General features: G+C 47.9%; 1 protein-coding gene across 1 annotated transcript in view; it reads left to right on the top strand.

Annotated features, from left to right (window-relative positions):
- The window catches only part of LOC130404935 (ADP-ribose glycohydrolase MACROD2-like), a 289,528-nt gene that overhangs the window by 121,004 nt on the left and 144,524 nt on the right, over nt 1-24,000 (top strand). The window lies entirely within an intron of this gene.

The raw sequence follows: 24,000 nt of genomic DNA, 5'->3' as shown, positions 1-24,000 counted from the left end.
TGGTTCTTCATAGAACATCACATCATGCTGAATTGACAGACATGATTTCTTAATGACTAATCCTTCAATTACTTATTTACAATACGTTCAGATATGCATACGAAAGCAGAGGCCAATCCTTGTGAGGGAGAGAGAGAGAGGGAGAGAGGGACAGAGGGAGAGAGAGCAATGTGTATATATAGAAAGAGAGCGTGAGAAGAAGGGATGACCCTTGCACCTCAGAGAAGATAGAGCCATCAGCTTCCTCCAGGGAAGACACCCGAACACATCGCTATCTCTCTCTCCCCCTCCCTCTCTCTCCCCCTCTCCCCCCATCTCTCCCCCGCATTCCCGCCTTCACCACGCCTGTCCGATTCCCCCCTATGTTCCCCTCGGGGCTCCCCCTGAACCACGACCCCAGAGTTTGGGGTGCACCACCATGTCATCCATTTGCCAACAGGGATATTGTCTTTCGGGCCCTTGAAACCCTAGCCTGCAGGAGCAGTGCTGCAGCTGTGCCCTGACACATCCCAGGGTTGGAACACAGGCAGGGCCCGGGTGGAGGGCTGGAGAAGGGGGTGGAGGTCAGAGTCTACCCTCTGGCTTCGGGGCTGGTGGTGGTGGGGGGGGGGAGATAGGACAGTCCACTGCCTTTGGTCCTATCATGTGTGTGTGTCCTTGTGTGTGTGTGTGTGTAAGTGATTGTGTGTGTGTGTGTGTGTGTGTGTGTGTGTGTGTGTGTGTGTGTGTGGGGGGGGGGGGGGGGAGAGATAGGACAGTCCACTGCCTTTGGTCCTCTGCCGAAATGGGCAGGCTGGAGTCCAAAATGGAAGCAGAGATAAGGTACTAGCACCTCTCGGGGTAAAGGTGAGGCTGATAAAACTCTCTGATGTCCAGCAGGATCCCCTTGCCATGGGCTGTCACGGATCACAGCCCCCGGTTTGTGAACCTTTCTAAGAATAAGTACAATAACAGTGCGTTTGTAGTTGCACAGGGCTTTTCTGGCTACCCAAGGACGAGACAAAATCCAGGAATGCTAAAAAACAAAGTCAAAGAGAGAGGTTACATTGGAACATTTAAAAGCCCACGCAAACGGATGGGCAGAAGAGGTGAGGAGAGGTCCAGTCCGTACTTTGATTCAGGAGAGCACTTTTGGTCTGCAGACAAATGCATTCATGTAGAGCGACTCACCTGTTGGCTGGCTATCCCATTGTGGGTTCTGAGCCCCCTATAGACAGGTCGAGAGCCACAGGTGCAATTTGGACAGGGTCCAGAGCATCGTTGGAGAGGGTCGACTCGCCTGCCCACACCGCCTTACTCTCTTTCAGCTTTTTCAGACTTTTTTAACACTAGCCGTGAGGTGGGGCGATTTCACGCTTTGAGCTCAGTAACACTATTATGCAGAATAGCATCACGCTGAAAAGGGACCCTCCAGCGCGCAGACACGGGTCAAGTAGTCGTCTTCGAGGGGGTCTCGCTCCGTGGTCTCGCTCCGTGGTTCGACAAAAGAGCCCCGAAACAGAACTCACAGCGTCGTGCCCCTTTTTAGATCGCTGTAGTGGTCGGCTGAAGGTCTCTTGTGACTACTAGCTGGTAATTCCGAGGTTTTCTTTTTTTCTTTCATTTTAAGAGCACTAGAGTGAATCGCCACACACACACACACACACACACACACACACACACACACACACACACACACACTATCACACACTATCACACACTATCACTTACACACACACACAAGGACACACAAGGACACACACACACACACATACTCATACAGACTCACATACTCACACAGACAAACAGACACACACACACGTACAGAGAGACACATTCACAGACACACACAAACACAAGCACACACACAGACACACACACAGAATCAGACACACATACGCTCACACACACACACACACACACACACACACACACACACACACACACACACACACACACACACACACACACACACACACACACACACACACAGACACACAGACACAAAGACACACACTCAGAGACGCAAACACACTCACACACTCCTGCAGAGTGGGTGCTTGAGTTTTACAATAATGGCAGCCCTTCCGTTTGTTTGCTCAGGTGGCACGCTGCAACTATTGGCCAGATAAGAAGCTCTTTAAAAAACCAGATGGTCCCTCTCTCTTCACCTCACTCTTCGTCTCAGTGTGACCTCTCACAGGAAACAAAGAGCGGCAAAGCAGAACACAAGAAAGCTATTTCCAGTGCGGCCGTGCTGTCGCCTTCCAGTGCTCGACCCAATAACCACGGTTGACGGCGTTCGCCGCGGACATGGGCGATCTCCAGTATGGCCTGGGTCTGTGTTTCAGCGTGCAGAAGGGAGGGCTAGGCCTTCGTTGACATGACAGTCTCACAGACATTAAGCCTCCTGTTGCGTTCGCCACCAGAGCAAATATAATGATGGATTGAATTTATATAGCGCTTTTCTAGACACTCAAAGACGCTTTACAGTGTAGGGGGGACCTCACCAACCACCACCAGTGTGTTGCACCCACGTAGGTGATGCACAGCAGCTAATCTGCGCCAGAACGCTCACCACGCACCAGCTTGTGGTGCAGAGAGAGGGAATTAATGAGTCAGCTAATTATACAGGAGGATGATTAGGGGGCCAGATTGAATGAGCCTGATTGGTCCAGGACACACTCAAATATGGACCTTTCGTCAACATTACTTTGGCCCAGAAATGGAAAGGCCTAACTCTCTGAGCTTCGTGAGTCCTTGATAAACCGCGGCTTTCATTGACCTGAAAAGTGAACCGCACGGTCTTATATATTTATTTGTGTGCGAGATTGGTGCTTGCCTGCGGTTTTTTTTTTTCCTTTTTTTCCGGAGCAGTGTTTATTAGTTATGGGTCACCTTGAAGGCAGAGGAGCAGATGGGAAAGAGGAAAAATCGATGGTCAAGGCAATAAGGAAGAGGAGACTGAGGTTAAGAGGGTAATCTTTAATGGTGAAGCAGGTAATCTATAAATGAAATGAATGATTTTGCAACTCTGGGAAGAGTGTAGCCTATTGGAATTTGTGGCAGCACAAACAAACCAAGACAAACCAACAAAAACATAACCAATTACACAGATGCACAACATTTGATGTTAAATATTTCCTTACATTATATTGTTTGAATCCTGTATCGACCGAAGTTTCCATTGGTTGAAACAGGAACTTGTACAATTGACCATGCAAGGAAACAACATGAATACATGTTATTCCTTGTCCCAGTCCAAAGCTTTAAACATTTTTACATTCGTTCCTCGCCTTAGTTCACTATTGCCTTTGGAGGCTGATATTAATCTAATTTAAAAACCAATGCAAGCCAGATGCTGGCCGTGTTTTGACACATGGTCCTGTGTGACGTGTAATGTCCCAGTCCGCTGAGGTGTGCTTGGGTAAGCAGGGCTGCTCTGATCCACCTCTGACACCTGGGTCATCCGGGAGGTCCTGCCCTCGGGCGGCTCTCCATTGACTCGGGTCACTGGAAGGGGTCGCCCCTACTACCTCTTTAGTTTCTGTCCAATTAAAGCATTAGCTGCCGACTCTGCTGCCGCGGTCGGGCGGATCATTAATCGTGGATATCGAGTGACACCCGTGTTCATGCGTCGTTTGAAAGGCGCACAATGGTTGGCTTGTCTCCCCCCCCCCCGTCATACAGATGGCAGGCGGGTGGAAATCCACCGGTTCTAAGGTAAAATCTCGTTCATTCAAGATTGCCTCAAAAAAACGGAGATGGAACAAAAGTGTTTATTTTCATTTGTATGTTTCTTTTGAGTTTCTTCAGCGTCGGGTCTTGGATGTGATGGCCTCTGTTGCTTTGTGGGCCGCCGATGGTGCGCCCGCCATCGATTTTCAGTCACTGGGTCTTTGCAGGCAACAGGTAGGCCTAACAGCGGCTCCGACCCGCCTCTCCCCAGCGTTGCCCTCAGTGGGACAGGCAGATGAAAAGGTATGGATTTTCTGAAATGATATAATCATTGCTTAAAGCCGGAGAACCCTGAAAAGATCGAAAGATCAACTAACACAACTCTGCCTCGAGAATGTTTGCTCTGGTATTTTTATGCGATATTAGTTCTGTTTCATATCGCAAATCTCCAGACACATCTCCCGTCAGTCTATATACAAATATATATCTGTTTGTATTTTCCACTTTTTGAATGACAACTATTTTAATCAATTTATTTTTAAATAGATTACCCGTTTAGTTCTCCCAACATAATTAGCCGGGGGCTGATAATTATGTTAATCAGTTGTTTGGATTGCTCAATCCATTGTTTGTGCTTTTGTTATTTTGTCAGCTTTCAAACAGCAAGCATTCTTTGAAAGTCAGTATTAGAAAAAAAGGGACTCCCATTTTTGGTCCGGTTCAAACAAGGTCAAGGCTGAATTGTTTCCCAGTGGTGTGACGGACAGGTGAAATTGTCCATGCTTAGAAGGTCCTTCTAGGTGGGTTTGAGAACAAGGCCCATCCCCCACGCCTATACACCTCCCCCCAGGCCGTTGTACCCCCCCCCCGCTGTTCATGCGTGGAGGAGAAGCCTTGTGCTACGCCTGCCGTGGTATTCAACTTCACACACACCGGCTCTTAAGTTTCAGAACTGGGACACCCCACCCCCACCCTTTTGAAAATCTAATTAAACTAAACTAGTTTTTTATCTGTTCTAAATGAATTCCGGGGGCCCGTTCATTATGCCTGCCCTCCAGTCCTGTCACAAATATACTACAAAATTACTTTGATTTCATAAATAGGTTACCAAATCCTTTTTCTTTTCTTTTTTCGGTTTCCCTCCGTTTTGTTGTCATCCGCTCCGTCTCTCCGAGGCGTGTGATTGGCGTTGCCAAGTGCTGGCCGGCAAAAGCGCTCCTGAAGAAACGAAACGCCCCGTGGATCCCACACCGCAAGCGCAAAAAAAATAAATAAAAATAATGCTAATCTTGAAAATAGTCCCAGAAGTTGTCCAGCGGTCGTATTGTTCTACAGCTTTGGCTGGTGACGGCGTTCCCAGGGAGGCTTTTGCTCCGACTGGTTTTCCGGGCCACCGACCCATTAAGACCTCCCCCCTTCCCCACCTACCCCACCTCCACCCCCACCCCACCCGTTATGATGAAAGTACGACCAAGTGATCAATGAAGAGGCTTTAGGGCCCGCCTGACTGCTCCCTCTGCCTGCAACCATAGCAACAGGGATCCGACTGACTGTACTGTTTAGTGCAGGCGACAGAGGATCCTTCCTTGGATTTTGATCACCCCCCCCCCCCCCCCACACCATTCACCTCCCCCCCCCCCCCCCCCCTCCTCTCTTCCTATTATTTTCACTCGGCTGAGGCTCCGGCGAGCCGCCGTCGGCCCCCGATGGCGGCGTACCCAGGAGGACCCTGTCTCGTTCCCATACCTAGCGCCGCCGTCGTCAAGGCGATGTAATGGGAATTCTGAATGGCGAGAGACAGAGGCGGCCGCGTTATCCGATTGAGCAGCTGTTTTAACAGTAAAGGAGTGCCAGACATTAAACGGAAGACGTGTTTCAGACTCTCTCGCCATGTTGTCTCTTGATTTCCGGCGGGAATGTGGCGTCGTTTAGCCGCCTGTTTACATTTGTGTACGGCTTTTCGTTATCCCCTTCGCCTTGAGTTAACAAGCAACTGAATTAAAGTAGCGTGAGACCTCCGGGATAAGAGGGCCATTGGATTTGTTAATGCGGGGGTTAATCATTTGTCAGATCTTTATCTTTTTATTGACGTCTGTTGCCTTAAAGTACGGTTTGAATATGGCTCATAAAAGATTTCCACCTGTGAGTTCCACCGGCAATGCGCACTTCAAATATTAGCTTAGGCAAAAGATGAATGAATGACCTTTGCGCATATGGGCGGCATGGTCTATGGCATTTGGTTCAGGATTGATTATTAGGGAGGGAAATACAAAAACATGGCATTTGAGCTAAAAGACGCAATGACCAATGCTATTTTTCTCCCTCTTCTTTTTTTGGCCATCGCGTTGCCTCATCCTCATCTCTGACGGGGTTGTTTTATTATTGTCCCCATCCCCCCTCCTCCTCCGCGTCAGCCACACAACAGATCCACCAGCGTAGCCGGTGCAGAGACGCATGGTGATGCAATGAATGAGAGGCTTGGCAGGGGGGGAGAGATTGGTTCCCTGGAAGAACGAGGGATATTTAAACCGCATAGACCTGGATGTTTTCTCCGGGCCCAGCTCCTCAGGGCTGGAGATACCCATACCGCCACTTAGCTTCCCTGGCTATTGCTCCAATAGGGTAGTGTTATTATGGGGGACTGGCTGGGAATGTTTGGCACGGAGCAAAAGCAACCATGGACTGCGGTCCCTGATTTATGCAAGGGACTGAGTGCCAAGTGTCGTTTGTTTTTGTGTGTGATTGATTTTTAGTCATTGCAACAGTCGCTGTGCGTATGCAAATGTTAATGGGTTGTTTATTGTATGTTTCTCATGGTGAGAATGCAAAGCTCCTGTCTTTCAACAAAAAATCGTCCTCAAGCCTGAAAACACATTTGTTTACTCGACGCATGGCGAGTACTAAACGTGAACGAATGTGTGAATGTGTGGTAGAATGGTTGTAAGTCACTTTGGATAAAAGCGTCAGCTTAATGTCCTAAATGTAAATTTACTTAACAATGGAAGTTGCAAAAATAATTTGAACGAATACCCATACATATTCATGCCCAACAACAAAGGAACGGAAAAATGCTTATACTACCATAGTTTTACTACACGGTTGTTCACACATGAAATACAGTGCTTGGCACACACTGCCGATTCTTCTGTCAAAGGAGGCAGCAGGGAATGGAGGGCTAACTAGCTCTGTCGAGAGAGAGAGAGAGAGAGAGAGAGAGAGAGAGAGAGAGAGAGAGAGAGAGAGAGAGAGAGAGAGAGAGAGAGAGAGAGAGAGAGAGAGAGAGAGAGAGAGAGAGAGAGAGAGAGAGAGAGAGAGAGAGAGAGGAGACGGATGATGAGATAGAGAGAGAGACGGAGAGCTTACGGCACCATACAAACAGGTAAAAACAAGTAAGGCATGTGAACCAGCACCAGAAGGTGATCGTCTTCCTTTGTGAACTGGATGAGTCACTCCACCAGAACGTTATTAGTATTTTTCCGTCTACAGATGTTAGTGTTTTTTCACCCCAGCGATACAGGGGGATCTCCAAAGAACATTGCATCCACTTTCCAAAAGTAACCGCATTGTTCAGCGGCCTCCGCGTCTGAGGAATTGAGCGGGGTTGGGGAAAAGGCCTCTGCTGCTCGATGACTTCCCGTACGCTCCAGGGATGGATGACGATGGGAGCCTGAGATAGGGTGTATCGTATGATACGGTACAGTGCTGCACACATCACAGACTCGTAAGGACGAGGCAGTGGAGTCAGGGGGGGGCGGGAGGGTGATCAGAATGCAGGGTAATCACTCGTCTGGTGATTTGGGTATTTATTTATTAATGGGTTTATTTGTGTTGCTTTGTGAGAGTGCCCCGTCGGTGAGTCAGCAGCATTTGATCCCAGATACGTGCGGCTCATGTAGGTACGAGCCGATAACGGCCGTCGTGGAGCTGTTGTCCTCCTTAGTGTTGTTGTGTTATAATAATAACCGGCTTTCAGTGCGTCGGAGGAGGAGGATTTGGGCGCTGATGTCGTCTTCCAGCAGACCCTATCTGCGGGAAAGGAATACCGGTTTTAATACACTAGATGAATGAGCAATCTGTCATCGTGTGATTATGAATCAGTCCCGGCCCCGTTTGTTGTTTTTGTGTTTGGTCGTATAATGGGTGTAGCCGAAAAACATGTCTGACACTAAAATAATGGAACGCTTCCAAGTCCTTTGTGTTCCCCGACAAAACAGTGCCGTGGGAAATGAACTTTCCGATATAACGCGTAGTGACACCGCGGGAAGCAATATTTCCACGTTGGTGATGCCAGTCAACCTCTGGTCCGTGCCTCATTGTCTCTGAGCTGAACTGGCATATCCACAATGATCTGTGTTTATCGAACCCAACGCCAAGTCTCTGTGCCTTGCGGCTCTGAGCCTGCCAACAACTCTGTATTGAGTGAATCAACATCGCCAGTGCTTGGGGCCCGGGGGCCATCTTCATACACTTTGTCCAGACCGAGAGTTTACATGGGATTATCTCCAAAGAGGAAGCCCAAAAAAAAAACACAGACATTCTGCGCAACCGGAAAAATAGACTTTGATCTGTGCTTCAAAATGAAACGGTAAAAAACCCACGGTTTTGATGGTTCAACTAAACAACAGTGTTAAGTTGCCTTAAGGTGCCTCACGTCAGATGTCCCAGGGCTGGACCTGGGTGTCATCTTGTGAGGACTCTTCACTCTTACCACTAATTATCTCTGGATAGAAAAGACCAAAGAAAAGTATTCCATTGTCAAGTTTTTCTCCCTGAACTGTTGTGTGGCCTACAATGGCAGTTCCTGATGCAGCAACATGGTGACGTTGTTCAGAATCACAATCGAGTGCACGTAGGTCGGAGACGGCGGAGTCCCTGGAGATGGAGAAACGCTCTGTTGTAGAAACTATCGGCTGCGACTTGGATACAAGACAGCGGGCATAGATTAGCCGAGACAAAGAAATGCACTCTGACTGCTTGCCTCCCTCACTTATTGAGGATGTCGAGGCCTTGGTGACAAGAAAAAGAATCAAGTCTTGATTATTTCTTAATCTCCTCATTAATGACATAATCAATTATGCCTTAAGTGGATTTAATACTTCCTTCCTTTCCTTAAGACATGCAACTTGCTACCTGCTGCAGACAAAGAATCAAAACAGCACGTCACTGTGGATTTGTTGGTTATCACTCACAACTGCCACGCTGCCAAATTGACACATACACACCCACGGTACACAAATACACTGCCCATACACACACACACGGCACAAACACGTACACACACAAACAGCACACGCAATTTCACGTTTGGAAATGTTCTGATGTTTCCTAAAACCTCAAAGTGATCTTCACATAATAAGCGGCACCTTATTTCTAGAAGGTCACTACTTTCTTTTAATTTGTATTATGATTATCGAGTGAGGAAGACTTACAACTGAGAGGGGATGAATAACCTATTTAACAGACATACAACTTATCGGAGTGGCTTTCATGATGTCTCCAAAGTATTTATTATTGGTTTGTTTGGCCAGCTTAATCACTGAGGAACACTTTTTGGATACAAAAGTATACATATATTAGAATGTCTGCCTCCATCTTGATACACAAGAAGTAGAATAACCACAACCACCCACTGATATCTTGCGCACGGTAAGGAAGGCTTCCAAAATGATGCTTATACTTACTCATCCCATTAGCACAATGCATCTGGCAGGGTGGATATCTTGTTTTGCCAAATCATTATATTCCCTGTGTGCTTGATAAATGCACTGGGATTGCATTTGTGTTGGCAGCAGGCCAGCCTCAGAACAATCATCCACCACAGAGCTGTCAATCTGCAGGCTATTATTCAGCTCTGCGGGAATTAGAAAGGGTCTCTAGTCTACCCTGGACAAGGTGAGTCCCTGACTGACCACTGACTCCAACTATACAGTGTATATATAGTACATAATATATGGTGTGTGTGTATAGTGATTCATGGTCACCTACACTGGCAGTTAAGTTGGACTCTGCAACCTTCCCTTCTTCATGCTAGTCTTCACTGGGGACTCAATAAGCGCAAAGAATGACATTTGATTGAATATGACTAACATCTCCCTCCATTCAAATCCTATACATACAATCCTTTAATCACGATTAATTCAATTATTTTTTTCCACTGTGAAAAAGAGAAAAATACTTGACTGAGAGTGTTGGACGGTTTCCAGAACCGAGTTATTATTTTCCTCATGTGAATAGAGTCTCAGACTCTTTTTCACTTTCTTCCACCGTTGGCCTCATCTTCAGCCGGTTTTTATTCCCTTAATAACCGAAATAATAGATTTGTAAGAGCAAAGATTTTACTTTTTTCACTGTAAGATCTTAGAAACAGACTTCTTTGGGAATGGCCGGTAAGTATGTAAAAGCGGTTCCTCCCTAGAGGGAAATTATCCACTTAATTAAAAGGACCAGAAGCCTGGAATTATCACCGTATAATTATAAAAGCCCCATTTCTTCTCTTTTTTTGGGTTAATCCATGATTCCACAGCAAGAAACATTGCATCACGGAGAGAGACCATGGCCATGAAGTTGAATAAAGGCGACCACACAGTCTATTTTTATTTATTTGTTAGCCATAGAGGCTGCTGTTTGATTGCTGGCTCTGATTACAGGTTTTACTGGGCTTGCGGAGAATGAATGCAGAGAGCTTTGCCTACGACTCCAGCGACTTGTTTTTTTTTTACTGCAATTGAGTCTGGGGATCAAATCACAGCAAAAAGCATTTATGAAGGGCATAGAGTCAAGCTGAAAATCATTGGGCCGTCTGTGAGTCTAGTGAGACGGTCCAGCATCGTGTTTACTAAACAGAACTCAAGGGCAAGTGGGACGCATTAAACACAGCGTCGGAGCGTTCGGTAATCCTCCGAAAACACATGTGTCCATGCGTTCTTTATCTTGACTGCTATAATCAGGGCCGTATGGTGGCGTTGTGGTTGGTCTATGGTCGGTGCTTGTCTTCAAAGGGACACATTGCTAGTTTTTCGTCCTTTACCACAGGGCCTGTGATTTGTGACCTACAGCCGGACGTGGAGCAGAAATAATGCATTATAGTACTGCGACGGTGGGCTCTTAATCTTCCCCGCGCTGAAAAAAGGCTACACTAATAGATGGCACACTTTTAAAGTCGGCTAGAAGAGTTGTTTTACCATTGAGGATTCCTCACTGGTAAGCTAGCCCTTGTCAGCCATTTTGGCTCGGTTTGTTTACCTTGAGATACGTAAGGCTGTGTCATAAGTATTTGGCCTGTGAGCCCTTTGAGACTGTAATGGAGATTTAGGGCTATACAAATAAACTTGAATTGAAGGCTAATTAGCCACAATAGCATTTTGCTATTCTTTTTATTACAGCGTGTTTTCTCTTTCGAAATATAACATCTCTTAATTTGATTACATTTTGTGTGAATTATACTAATCATTATAAAACATTTTCCCATAATTCCATATCATAAAAAGTGAATTTGTCACTGCTTTAATTTGCTTTCTGAATAGATAGACCCATTTACCAACATTTCAACATTTATCATCATCTTTCGTTTTAATGTGATGTTCAGTTTAACACCCTTTTCATTATGCGAGGACCTTTCATGATGCTTGTTCTGAACATTAGCAATCATGGTTAATTAGAAAAAAATTATAACCTTAGTAACAATGACAAAATAATGAACCGACTTTAAGATTATCCGCAAATTAATTAGTAATTCCTCCTGCTGGCATACTCCCCAGGTAATCTATAATGGCATAAAGAACAATTAATCTATGCTTGCCCCAAAATCCAGATAAAGTTAGATTTTGCCTTCAAGCGTGGGCTTTAAGCAATACGTATCCCTTTGCTTTCCATTGTGCTGTGCCTGGCTAAGTTTTATATTTGATTAAATGGTTTGCTCTCTGCACCTCATGTTAATTAATACAGTAGTGTGTGTTGCTATCACAAACAGTGATTTCAGTTTGTCCTCATTTTCAGTCTCTCTCAGTCACGGCTAACCACTGCACCCAAAACAAAATTGCTCACTCCCTAACTCACTCACTCTCACATATCACTCTTTGTTCAGTAGTGTGATGGTGGTGGTGGTGGTGGTGGTGGTGGTAGTGGTGGGGGGCTGTCTGGTGGATCTACGTGGGCGGTCTACCCCCTCCCTGCGTGGGGGGAGACGGGGTCAGGGGTGGGATCTCCAGTGACACAGGGGGGCTCTGGTGTATTACCGCTCTTTGGAGATGAGCCCAGTGGACGGGAGACTTCTGCCAATGATGGTCCTCTCTGTGCTGGTTATTCGATTCTGCAGGGAACATTAGCAGTGGAACGAGTCCTACTGTGATTGAAGCTGGACCAATTCTCCCTCTCGCTCTCTCTCCCTCTATCTTGCTGTCCCTCTCTTTCACTCTCGCTTTCTATCACCCCATCCCCCTCTTCTTCTTCCTCTCTTTCTCTCTCTGTCTCTGTCTCTGTCTCTGTCTCTGTCTCTGTCTCTGTCTGTCTCTGTCTCTGTCTCTGTCTGTCTGTCTGTCTGTCTGTCTGTCTGTCTGTCTGTCTGTCTGTCTGTCTGTCTGTCTGTCTGCCTGCCTGCCTGCCTGCCTGCCTGCCTGCCTGCCTGTCTGCCTGCCTGTCTGTCTGTCTGTCTGTCTGTCTGTCTGTCTGTCTGTCTGTCTGTCTGTCTGTCTGTCTGTCTGTCTGTCTGTCTGTCTGTCTGTCTCTCTCTCTCTCTCTCTCTCTCTCTCTCTCTCTCTCTCTCTCTCTGTCTCTGTCTCTGTCTCTGTCTCTGTCTCTGTCTCTGTCTCTGTCTCTGTCTCTCTCTCTCTCTCTCTCTCTCTCTCTCTCTCTCTCTCTGGTATAGTCATGGCATCTGATGTAGTTGCTACTTGGAACCAAAGCCAATCGATCACCTTGACGTATTAAGGTTAGGTTGATTGCAAATACAAATACACCGTTGCCACTATTTCACAGAGAGTGCATATCGGGATTTTTTTTCTTTCCATGCATGAGTTTACTCTACCGTTTAACTGTTGGTGGTGTTTGCAAGCAAGTGTTTGTTTGCCTTGATGTGTGTCACTTCAGATGGAACATTTTATTTTTAGAGCACATGTAAATATACAGAGAAAATGAGATTAAATGTGTTAAAATCATCTCAGACATTGACAGCAACAACACACTCAATTTAAAGAAAATAATTTGTTTCACATTTTGAATGAAAGGCATGTGGATTGACATATACTTGCTGCAGTAATTTAATGTTAAGATATTATGTTTGATGATGGGAGTTAATTGTATTTGTAGATTCAAATGAGGTCGTATTTTACACATTTTTCCTTTTCATGATAATGAAGAAATGTAAAATGGCAGTAATCAGCAGCAATTCAAAGTTTTTTCCTTAAACCTGTAGGTCATCAAGCATGTGTGGGTATACTGGGGCACAGCAGGACATGAGAGTGAGATAGAGACATCTGGGCCTTTTCAACATGAATCATTAAGGGCTACTAAAATTATTAATTTGGATGATCTAGCTCCACACAAGGTTATGTGATTAGCGGGATAGCGAGTGTTCAAAGACACTAGGGAGCGAGCTGGAGACCTGGGGTCTCTTTTATATGAAAGAAGGCCTCATGGACACATACAATTATCAATTTGGGGGCTCTAGCCCTACAGAAAGTGTCTCACTTAGCATCATAAAATGGGCCATTGAAACAATTTGTAAATAAAAAGAGTTAGTATGAAATCATCAAAATGAATTGGAAGACTCCTATTGTTGAAGAAGATCGGTTTATATATTTGTGTGTATACATAAATATAAACAAACTGATAATTTTCAACATTTAATATATGTATATCAGTATATAATATAACATTTTTCAACAATAGGATCTTCCCAATTCATTTTCGATGAATTCAAAGCAACAATATGAATGTTTTAATATGCCCACTGTTTATGTCGTTACATAACGTCAACACCTTTTCATGAAGAATCCTCCATAAATAACAAATCTCCCCTGCGTTCCGTTCTCCTATTATCCCTCGAGGTGATTTGGCGGAAGGAGCTCCCGCCACGTCCAAACCCCAGGGATCGTGTACAATGGCCACAGCTGTTCATGCATTTAAACCCACACCGCAGTGGGGCCTTCTCATTCACCGCCTCCATCTTGTCCTCGTCCTCGTAATTACGGACGTGCACGCTCCAGAGTCTGGCCTGCAGATCCAACGCTCTGAAGTCGTGGCCCCGTGTCTGTTCCCAGCCACAGCCTCCGTAGCCTGCTGTCCCCGGTCTGGGTTAATTAAGTCCCGTTTGTCTGCGTTGGGGCCGGTCTGTCGTTGTGTCCTAGGGCACCGTGTGAATAAAGCTCCCGTGTTCAATCTCACACCTCTAGCCCGGTCGGTGTGGTAGAGCGAAGCGCTTTCACACCATGAATAAAGTTGTTTTGGTCTTTGTTTTTGCTACTCTAGTTTGAAGTAAGAAAAATACTAAAATACATATCATCTACTTTAGGGGGCTTTTGTAGTGTGTGTCTAATGGTGTTTTCTCTGGATGCATCCGTAACATGTGTGTCGTTTGGTTTGACTCGGATCCAATCTTCTTGTGATTAGTGCTGACTGTGGGGGGGAAAACGAGAGGCGTGGAGTAAACATATGAGGTCACTGGCTGAGCTAACATCCCACAAGCTAGAAGGATGCATCAATGTCGACAACACAACACATTGCATTGTGGGATGCAGCGATCCGCATTTGACTCTGGAAGGTGCACGTCACCGATGCGTGGCGCCCTGTCTTTGAAGCCTTGGTAGCTGACGGTGGGGTGGGGGTAAGCTGGGATCCATGGCGACAGCATGTTGTGTTGCTCCCGTAGATAACGTTTTCAACTGTGACTTTGATCTGCAGATGGGAAGTTGCTCAGTTGAAAAAAATAATATATATAATAAATATATAAATATATATTAAGGAGATGTCAATAAACTACATGTTATTGAATGATTTTACAGGTAAACTAGACTTTACTGGGGGACTTTACTGGACTCCATTTTAATTGACCGATCTCATAGTGAGTCAGGTAGCTCGTTATCGCTTCAAACAAAGACATCAACACACGCATGGACACTCAACACAAAAGCACGGCATAGCCCAAAACATCACACACACACGCACACACACACACACTGCCAATACCGCTAGAATTGGTTTTGATGAAGGATCAAACGACGGCTGTCCTCAGACCCCTAGCCTCACGCCGGAGCAACCATTAACGGAGAGGTGCCAAAGGTAATCCAACCTCGGAGGAGAGGCGATAATAGTCCCAGCGACAGAGTGCTTGGTTGAAATAAGAGTCTGTGTAGGGAGTCAAGAGGGGAACAGTCTGTGAGATATCGAAGATGGCAGAGGAAGCCAAGAGGCTTGGTTAGTGTCCCTCTGGGTCGGCTTTGTGTGTGTGTGTGTGTGTGTGTGTGTGTGTGTGTGTGTGTGTGTGTGTGTGTGTGTGTGTGTGTGTGTGTGTGTGTGTGTGTGTGTGTGTGTGTGTGTGTGTGTGTGTGTGTGTGTGTGTTTGTGTCGTTTCGGGGGTTAGTTGTTTGGGGGGGGGAGGGGGGGTGATCATCCCCTTAACACAATGTGTTTACAAGGCCTTCCCGGAGTGGTTAACCCCACAGCGGGCTGCGTTATGACCGGCCAGCAGTGCCTCTCCGCCGGTCCGCAGATGAACCGGGCGGCGGTCGTCGGGGTCAGGGGGTCGCGGGAGGAATGCACAGACCGTCTGCCGCTGGTCGTCTCCCCCCAGCAGTGTGGCTCCGCAGAGGCGCGGCAGCCTTGCTGCAATATCACTCCCGGCACAGTTAAAACAGGGCTGGCTGGCTGTCAAGGGGGGGCGGGGGGTGCTTCAGAGGGGAGGCGGCGGCCATCTTGTCCATCTTGTCCCCAGCAGGTCAGCGCTGCCGGGGTCTGGCACCGGCCCGTCCGCAGCTGTCTCCCGTCTGTCGGCGCGGCGCGGGGGTCATTCAGCGGTGGCCGGGCTGGTTTAAACCTGCTGCAGAGGCGTGACCGGGGGTCAGGCCCGGGAACCAAGCTGGGGTGCATGTTGGATTGAACATGCTCTACGGAGAACGCGGCTCCTTGCTGCGAGTATGTTTGGTGAATTCTTGATTTGATATAGGAAATATAGAAGATCTGTATAAAAAGGTGCACATAGGTTTAGATTATCTTTTTTTCAATTTCTATTTCAGGGGCTGAGACGGTGACATTCATCCCAAGATAAACAATCAGAGATCTCTGAAAGAGAATTCAGATTTTTTAGTTCCCCAATATTTCCTCAAGGAAACCTTTGGTTAAGATATAATATAAACAGAAGCTTATTAACACCACTACTGGCGTGTCTTCCGAATGCTTTGTTCTCAGCATGTTTACAGATCAATAGCACTCTGGAATCCAACGTTGAAATAAGGTTAGCCCGGGTAACAATATGCTCACGTCAATACCGCTAACACAAATTGCGGGGTCATCTCTGAGCAAAGGCAAAAAAAGCGTAACACAAATATCAACGAGATGCAATCGATTCAGAGTTTGTTTTGAATAATTTTAACATGGATACGTGTAATTTGAGAACAAATTATTATTTTGATACACTCAGTCTACAGTATGGTTAGTAGATGGACAGCAATGGTAAACACAGGGGAGAAACACATTGCTGGAGGAGATGTTATTATCATATCAACAACTCGGCCGGTTTGGTTGTTATATCATGCACCCATAATATAAACGTAGGCTACTTGAGAAGATTAAACCTCCCACTAATTCTCTGGCCAACTGCACTCAACTGGTGTCCCATTCAAGGGGGGAGTCTACTTGTGTTGCACTCATTGGCAGCTGGGACAGGCTCCACCCCCTCATCCCTCCCCCCCTCCCCCTGACCCCTACCAGGAGTAAATGGTTAAAACAAGATGGATGACCGGCTCCAATGGCAAGTTACAGCACCCTCACCAAGCAGCGAAATACGACATCAGCGTGCCTGTCTCACCTTCCTACAGAACATCTATAAAAGGCTCTATCACCACTATCACTATTATTAGAACAACTTGTACCTTTAGAAGTGATGCCTTGTTATCAGTACTACCCTGAGGACTTACACAAGATGGCCGCCCCTCGCAGCGTGTGTGTGTGTGTGTGTGTGTGTGTGTGTGTGTGTGTGTGTGTGTGTGTGTGTGTGTGTGTGTGTGTGTGTGTGTGTGTGTGTACCCAATGTGTGTGTGTGTGTGTGGCGTGTGCGTGTGTGTGTGTGTGTGTGTGTGTGTGTGTGTGTGTGTGTGTGTGTGTGTGTGTGTGTGTGTGTGTGTGTGTGTGTGTGTGTGTGTGTGTGTGTGTGTGTGTGTGCGTGTGTCACATGCTTAAGACCTGTGATGTGTGTCATTTATTCCTGTTCCAGCCTACAAAAGAGTGTCAGGGGAGTTGTGAAACATGTACGCTTGCGGGTGTATTTTCTCCGCCGCTTTGGCGAACAGCCTCTCTGTGTGACTGGCTGTACACCTTCCTCCCCCCCCCTTTCTCATGGCGGGGGCCACTGCTCCTGCTCCTTCTGCATTACGCCGAGCAGATTAATAACGGCGTTACGATAACTTTAGCACAGTTGAGCGCGCGTTGACGCAGTGCGAGGCGGTGATTAGCAAACAGAAGCCCCCCAGTGCCGCCGGGAGCTCACGCACAATGGGGGACCACATCTATCTGACATTTGGTGGGGAGACCGCCATCTCCGATCGGCACTTGATTAGGAACTAATCCGTGTCATTATCTCCTTCAGCGCGGGAATGAGTGGAGGGAGAAGATGGCGTCGTAAATCACAGACGCGCGCGGTGGGGGGGGTGGGGTTGGCGGTGCGGTGTGGGTTGGGGTGGGGCATATTTCATCAGCACGTTATCTCTCTCTGCGGTGTCCGTCTAAGGTTCCGACTCGGACGCCACAGAGAGACGCGCGCACAGACGAGATGAGATATGCAGATAAGAGGCAGAGGGAAAACGTTGTTGCCATGGATACCGTAAAACGTAGGGGAGGTGAGGACGGGGGGGTGGTGGTGGGCGGGGGTTTCTGAATGATATTTGCAGTGTTTGATATGAGTCACTCTCCGTCTCTTGTATTGTTTACGTTACAGCTTAGAACAACTGGAAACTGTCTCCATCAGGAGGGAGAGAGAGAGATAAAGAGAGATAGAGAGGCAGAGAGCGAGTGAGACAGTGAGAGAGAGAGCGAGTAACGGGGAGAGAGAGAGATAAACAGAGACAGAGAGAGAGAGAACATGAAAGCCTAGACTTGATTCTAGAGAGAGAGAGAGAGGAGGGAGGGAGGGAGGGAGGGAGGGAGAGAGAGAGAGAGAGATAAACAGAGAAAGAGAACATGACAGCCTAGACTTGATTCGAGAGAGAGAGAGGGGGAGAGAGAGAGAGAGAGGGGAGGGAGGAGGTCCTTTGACATTGATACCTCTATCCCCCCTCCCCTAAACAACACACCGCCCTCCCTCCCTCAGATCCTGCCCTGACACACTGCCCACACGCTATCCTGCCAGATACTACCCACCACATGCCCCCCTCCTTCTCCCTCAGACGGCGTAGTGTATTAGCCCCCTCCTCCCCCCCCCCCCTCCACCTCCTCCTCCTCCCCCCTCCTCCCCCTCCTCCTCCCCCCCTCCACCTCCTCCTCCCCCTCCTCCCCCTCCTCCTCCCCCCTCCTCCCCCTCCTCCCCCCCCCCCCCCCCCCCCTCCTCCCCGGCTGGCTCCTGTCCTGAACCTGAGCCTCTGAGGAGCAAGGACATAATTAGGAGGAGAAAATTGCGGCTGACACTATTTCTGAAAAGCAGGGTATTGTAATGAGAGCAGAGCAGGTATTCACTGTGTGTGGAGGGAGCGATAGAGAGGGGAGGGAGGGATGGAGAGGAAGAGATGGAGGGAGAGGAACAGATGGAGGGAGATACTAAAGCGAGATAGAGGGAGATAAAGAGAGAGGGGGGAGGGAGATTGAAAAAAGTGATAGCGATATTAAAGGGAGACAGAGGGAGTTAAAGAGAGAGGGGGGAGGGAGACCGAGAGAGTGAGAGAGGTATCTAAAGAGAGAAAGAGGGGGATAAAGAGAGAGGGGGGAGGGAGATGGAGAGAGTGAGAGAGATACAAAAGAGAGAAAGAGGGAGATAATGAGAGAGGGGGGAGGGAGATGGAGAGAGTGAGAGAGATACAAAAGAGAGAAAGAGGGAGATAATGAGAGAGGGGGGAGGGAGATGGAGAGAGTGAGAGAGGTATCTAAAGAGAGAAAGAGGGGGATAAAGAGAGAGGGGGGAGGGAGATGGAGAGAGTGAGAGAGATACAAAAGAGAGAAAGAGGGAGATAATGAGAGAGGGGGGCGCGAGATGGAGAGAGTGAGAGTGAGAGTGAGAGAGATACTAAAGAGAGATAGACAGATATAAAAAGGGAGGGGGGGAGGGAGAGATTGAGAGGGATAAAGAAGAGAGATGGAGGGAGAGGGGGATAAAGAGAGAGGAGGGTGTTAGAACGAGAGAGTGTCAGTGAGAGAGATGCTAAAGAGAGAGAGGGAGAGATGGATTTACCGATTAAAAGGAGGGAGGAAAATACAGGGAGGGAAAGAGAGGCAGGGTGGGTGAGACGGAGGGCGAGAGAGAAATGAGGAGCGGCCGCAAGCGGGGGGAGGGCGGCTGGTTCCCAGGCGGGGCCTGGGAGTGGCCCGGGAAGGTAAGCAGGGTTTTGCGGAGTGCTTTAATGCACGTGGGAACGCAGCCCTGGGAGGCCACGGCGGAGAGAGAGCGCTGCAACAATGGCAGAGCCAAGGTCACGGCTCCGGGACTCATTCATACTATCCCAGCGTTTTGCGCTGGGATAGTATCTAGTATCTACTATCCCTTTTTTCCCTTACATCTGTCTCTCTCAATCTGGGATGTTCTCCGTCTTGCCCCGACCCTCTCTTTTTCTCACTCTTTATTTCTCCCTCTGTCACTCTCCCTCTCTCCCTCTCCCTCTCTCACTCTCTCCCTCTCCCTCTCTCCCTCTGTCTCTCTCCCTCTCCCTCACTGTCTTTGCCGCTCGCCCTGGCTCTCACTCTTTTCAGAGGGATGCTGTGCAGCCCAGGCTCAAAGTTATCTTCATTAGCGGTGGAGTGCTGGTTCGGAGGGGGGGGGGGGGGCAGTGGGGTGCCTGTGTGGGTGCGGGGCGGGGGGAGTAAGACACTCAAAGGAGATGAATAAATGTTTTGTCCCACATAGGCCCTTAAAGCTGCGGGCCCCGGCTGGGGCCACTGCTGCGGGGAGAGAGATAGACGAGGCACCGGTTGTTATATTTCACCGGGAGCTAAAGGGACAGCGCTACACTACAGTGGGCGACAGATGCTACCACTTAAATATTAAGCATTTGAAATAAATGTCCTTCACTGAAGTTATTTAACCGGCCGACCGCTGAAATGTCGGCAGCGATCGTTGCCTGTTCCAGAGTGTGTATTTACATTTAGCGCATTTCGCAGACGCTTTTATCCAAAGCGACTTACATACAGGTCCGTTTTAGGTCCTGGGAGAAGGAAAATGGCCAAACAAACGCAGAGTTTGCCAGAGACTTGTCAGCTCATTATAAGCAGTGGTTAACTGCACTTGAAGTCACTACTTTTGACGAGTTGTGTGATTTGATGATTTTGGAGCAATTTAAAAACACTATTCCAGAACGTATTGTAATTTACAGAACGGAACGGAAAATTACTACAGCCCACCTAATACTCCAGTACATTTGTCTGAAGAAGGACAGACCATAATACATCGCTGTCGGTACAGTAAGGATGTTCAAGTGCCAAGCACTTACAATTGTAAGGTTAACCCATTCCCCATATACAACAAAGATAGCTAAGATAAGATGCTAATCAATGTGAAGTACTATTTGTAAGTGCGAGGACGAGCAAACATACAATAAGTGCGTAAGAGGGGTGAGAGGGTTTGTGTTATGTGCTTGTTGCTCTTTGTGTGCATCGTGATTTGGTAAACATTGTGTGCGTTGCTTAGTGAGGAACACAAAAGTGGACGCGTTTTCAAGAGCTCACCCACGTACTTGAAACCGAGTTAAAACCCACGTAAAGTTTGTCGCATCTGACAGTCGATGTGGACGTTTCAACATCTCAACCACATTCAAGTGTAACAGAAAAAAACGTTTTATTCCCAGCCACATATATATATAGGCATACCTTCATTGTAATGTGTAATTGCCCGTGTCGGCAAAGGTCTCGGCGTACATCCGACGTCACGTCTGTCGTCTGTCGAGTGTCGGAGCGAGCACCGCCTCACACCTTGACGGATGTGAGGTGAGCGTCAGTGTCAGTCTCTGTTAATGAGAGAGGCTCCGGCGGAAGCATCGCACACACCCCCTTCCATACGATTCTGCTGGGAATAATGCACACATAGCGCAGACATACACACACATCCCAACGCACACTGCCTAAATGGGGGGAAAGGAATTGATGACCAAATTGGATCTGGGTCACATTTGCACTTTGAAAAAAGAGCAAAGAATAAGAACCCCCCCCTCCTCCTTCCCATCTGCTGTGAGTCATCCAAATAATGGATGTGTTGCGCGGAGGCTTTCCGGGTGAAGCGATGACTTCCTTCCCTTGGTTGGAGCCGCCAAGCGTCACCGTCTAGTTAGCTCCGAGATCACAAGTTTAAGAAATGTTTTATTTATTTTTTTGGCGCCCCCACACGTCAGCATGCTAACAAGAAGAACATAGACAACAAAGCGCACGTACAAACACACACGTATGCACGCAAACGTACGCATACACATATACATATAAATACACAGACATGCACATACACACAAACACACACACAGACACACACACACACACAAACACACACACACACACACACACACACACACACACACACACACACACACACACACACACACACACACACACACACACACATGCACACAAGTGCCTGCACACAAACACACCCACACACACACACACACACATGCAAACACACAAGTGCCGGCACGCACAAACAAACACATACACATACTTACAAACTCACACACAAACACACTAGCGCACACACACACACACACACACACACACACACACACACACACACACACACACACACACACACACACACACTCCCTCAGCATTAATCAGCACAACCCCACTTCTTCCGCGAAGGCATCTGAGCAGCGCAGGTGAATTTAAACTGCAGATCCCAGTTCCTGGCCCTCAGCCACATCAGCTCAGCGTTTTCTCCCTGGATTTACGAGCAGAGCAGAGCCAGTCCTCGGGGGCGGTGGCACCGGCGCCGGGGCCCCCACCAGCCTGCGGCTCGCCACTAGGGGCCCGCTTTACTTTGCATTAAAAGAAAAAGAAAATCACACAGAAACGGTGGTGCACCTTCATCTGGGTTGTCCTTCACTAACCGTTAAAAACGCCGGAACTCAGGGGGGCCCGGACTCACCCCAGGGGGTGCAGATCCTTTTGGCAAAGCTTTTTTGCAACGTGACGCAACCCCGCAGTCTGGTTGGTTCCTCTCGGGCTCCCACAATGCCCCTGGGCAGCAGATCGACCAGGCCTGACGGAGACTGAGGATGAGTCACCGGAGGAGGGGGGGGGGGGGGGGGGGGGGGGGGGCGCGCTCTCTTTCTGGAGAGGCTCCGTGGGGGCTACCTTGCTCAGGTACCGGTCGCTCGGCAACAGGGTACTGCAAGCTAGCAGCTAGCCGCACAGCTCATGGGGTTATGTTTACACATACGCAAAGTTGTGTAACTGACCCTAATGATCGGAGTAGTCACAGGGCTGTGACACACACACACACAAACACACACACAAACACACACACACATATACACAAAGACACTGTGGACCCACACCCACACTGTGAACACACGCACATACACACACATATACACAAAGACACTGTGAACCCACACACACACTGTGAACACACACACGCACACGCACACTAATATTGCAAAAAAAAAAATCCCTAATTTTTCATGTTGGTATAACCACCAATATGGAGCAAGAGATGTCTGACATTTTTACAGGGAAAGATCTGTAGGCATCAGAAAGTAAAAGACAAAATCTGGTTGGCGCGCTTGGAAAAGTTATCTCTAAATAAGTGTGGATTATTTCGGTTGTATAGTTGGGTGGTACGTACGGTAATGGGCCGTAAGAACTGCAAACAAGCAAAATCAATGAACAGCGAGAAAGTGAAAATGTTTGTTTCGTTGACACGGTTAAACATTGTTCTACGAACTCCCCAGGCCACCTTCATGTCCGTCGAGCGGTCACTGTCATCGCGCCGTTTGCCCGTCACACCTCCGTCTTTGTCACACGTATGTTTGGGTTCTCAAAAAGCCATCAGGATCCATCTCTGTCCTCTAGCTGTCCCCGGCTCCATTAAAGATGATACATACCGCCGCAAAACCCTCCACCCAGCTGTTGTCTTTGAGTCGTCCCTGGGAGATAAATAGCTAAATAAAGCGAAAAGACTGAGACGAATAAAGAAAGATGATTTAGGTAAAAGATGGACATTACAACAGAGCAAAGTTGTTCTTGTTTGTGACAGACGCCCATCACGTTGTGTGTCGTGTTAAATGAATGTGATTGTAATGAAGGGATGTGTGCTCCTGTGTTGTCTCAGTAGCACACATGTGGATAAAGATAGCTTTCATCAGTCCTCTTTGTAACAAACCCACACTCCGCTGCTCACGAGGCAGTATAATCCAGTGAGGAATAGCAAGCGTCACAGGTGTTTACTCTGAAAAAGAATCCTTTTCCCCCCCTGTTTGCCCAATGACTTTTTACTTCCCCCTCCTCCTCTCGGCTCCCTTAACCTCTTATGGCTTGTGAGGGTTTTACAGGATGACTTGAAGAGGATTTTATGATGTTTCAGTGTGATTGATAACAGGCTCTTGGAAGGGCTGTCAGCTCTCGCGCAGACGGATAATGTGGATTTCTATCTCTACGCCTTCTCTTGTGAGACGCGCCATCAATCACCTCCGTCGCCGCCGTAACCCGGGAAAATTAAAACCGTAGCGAGCAAGCAAGGGCTTTCCCAGTACAACCAGGACACCCATCAATGGCGGGGAGTGGGGGGGGGGGGGGTGGTGGGGTTGTGGGGAGGAGGGGACGGGGGTGAGGCGACAGAATTGGCACAGATCAACGCCGTGACGCCTGGGTACACAGAGAAGAGCGAGGCCGACCCTGGCCCCGCCTCAGGGAGCCCGGAGCCGAGATAATGGTGTGACTGTAGCCTCGCGCCGCCGGCTGCAGGAAGAGACAATAGGCTCATTTCCATCTGCGCCCCGGCCATTATTA

The sequence above is a fragment of the Gadus chalcogrammus genome, chromosome 15 (genome assembly GCF_026213295.1).
Source record: "Gadus chalcogrammus isolate NIFS_2021 chromosome 15, NIFS_Gcha_1.0, whole genome shotgun sequence".
In the NCBI taxonomy this organism is placed as follows: Eukaryota; Metazoa; Chordata; class Actinopteri; order Gadiformes; family Gadidae; genus Gadus; species Gadus chalcogrammus.
The sequence above is the reverse complement of the archived record's forward strand: the minus strand, read 5'-3'. Positions and strand labels throughout refer to the sequence as shown.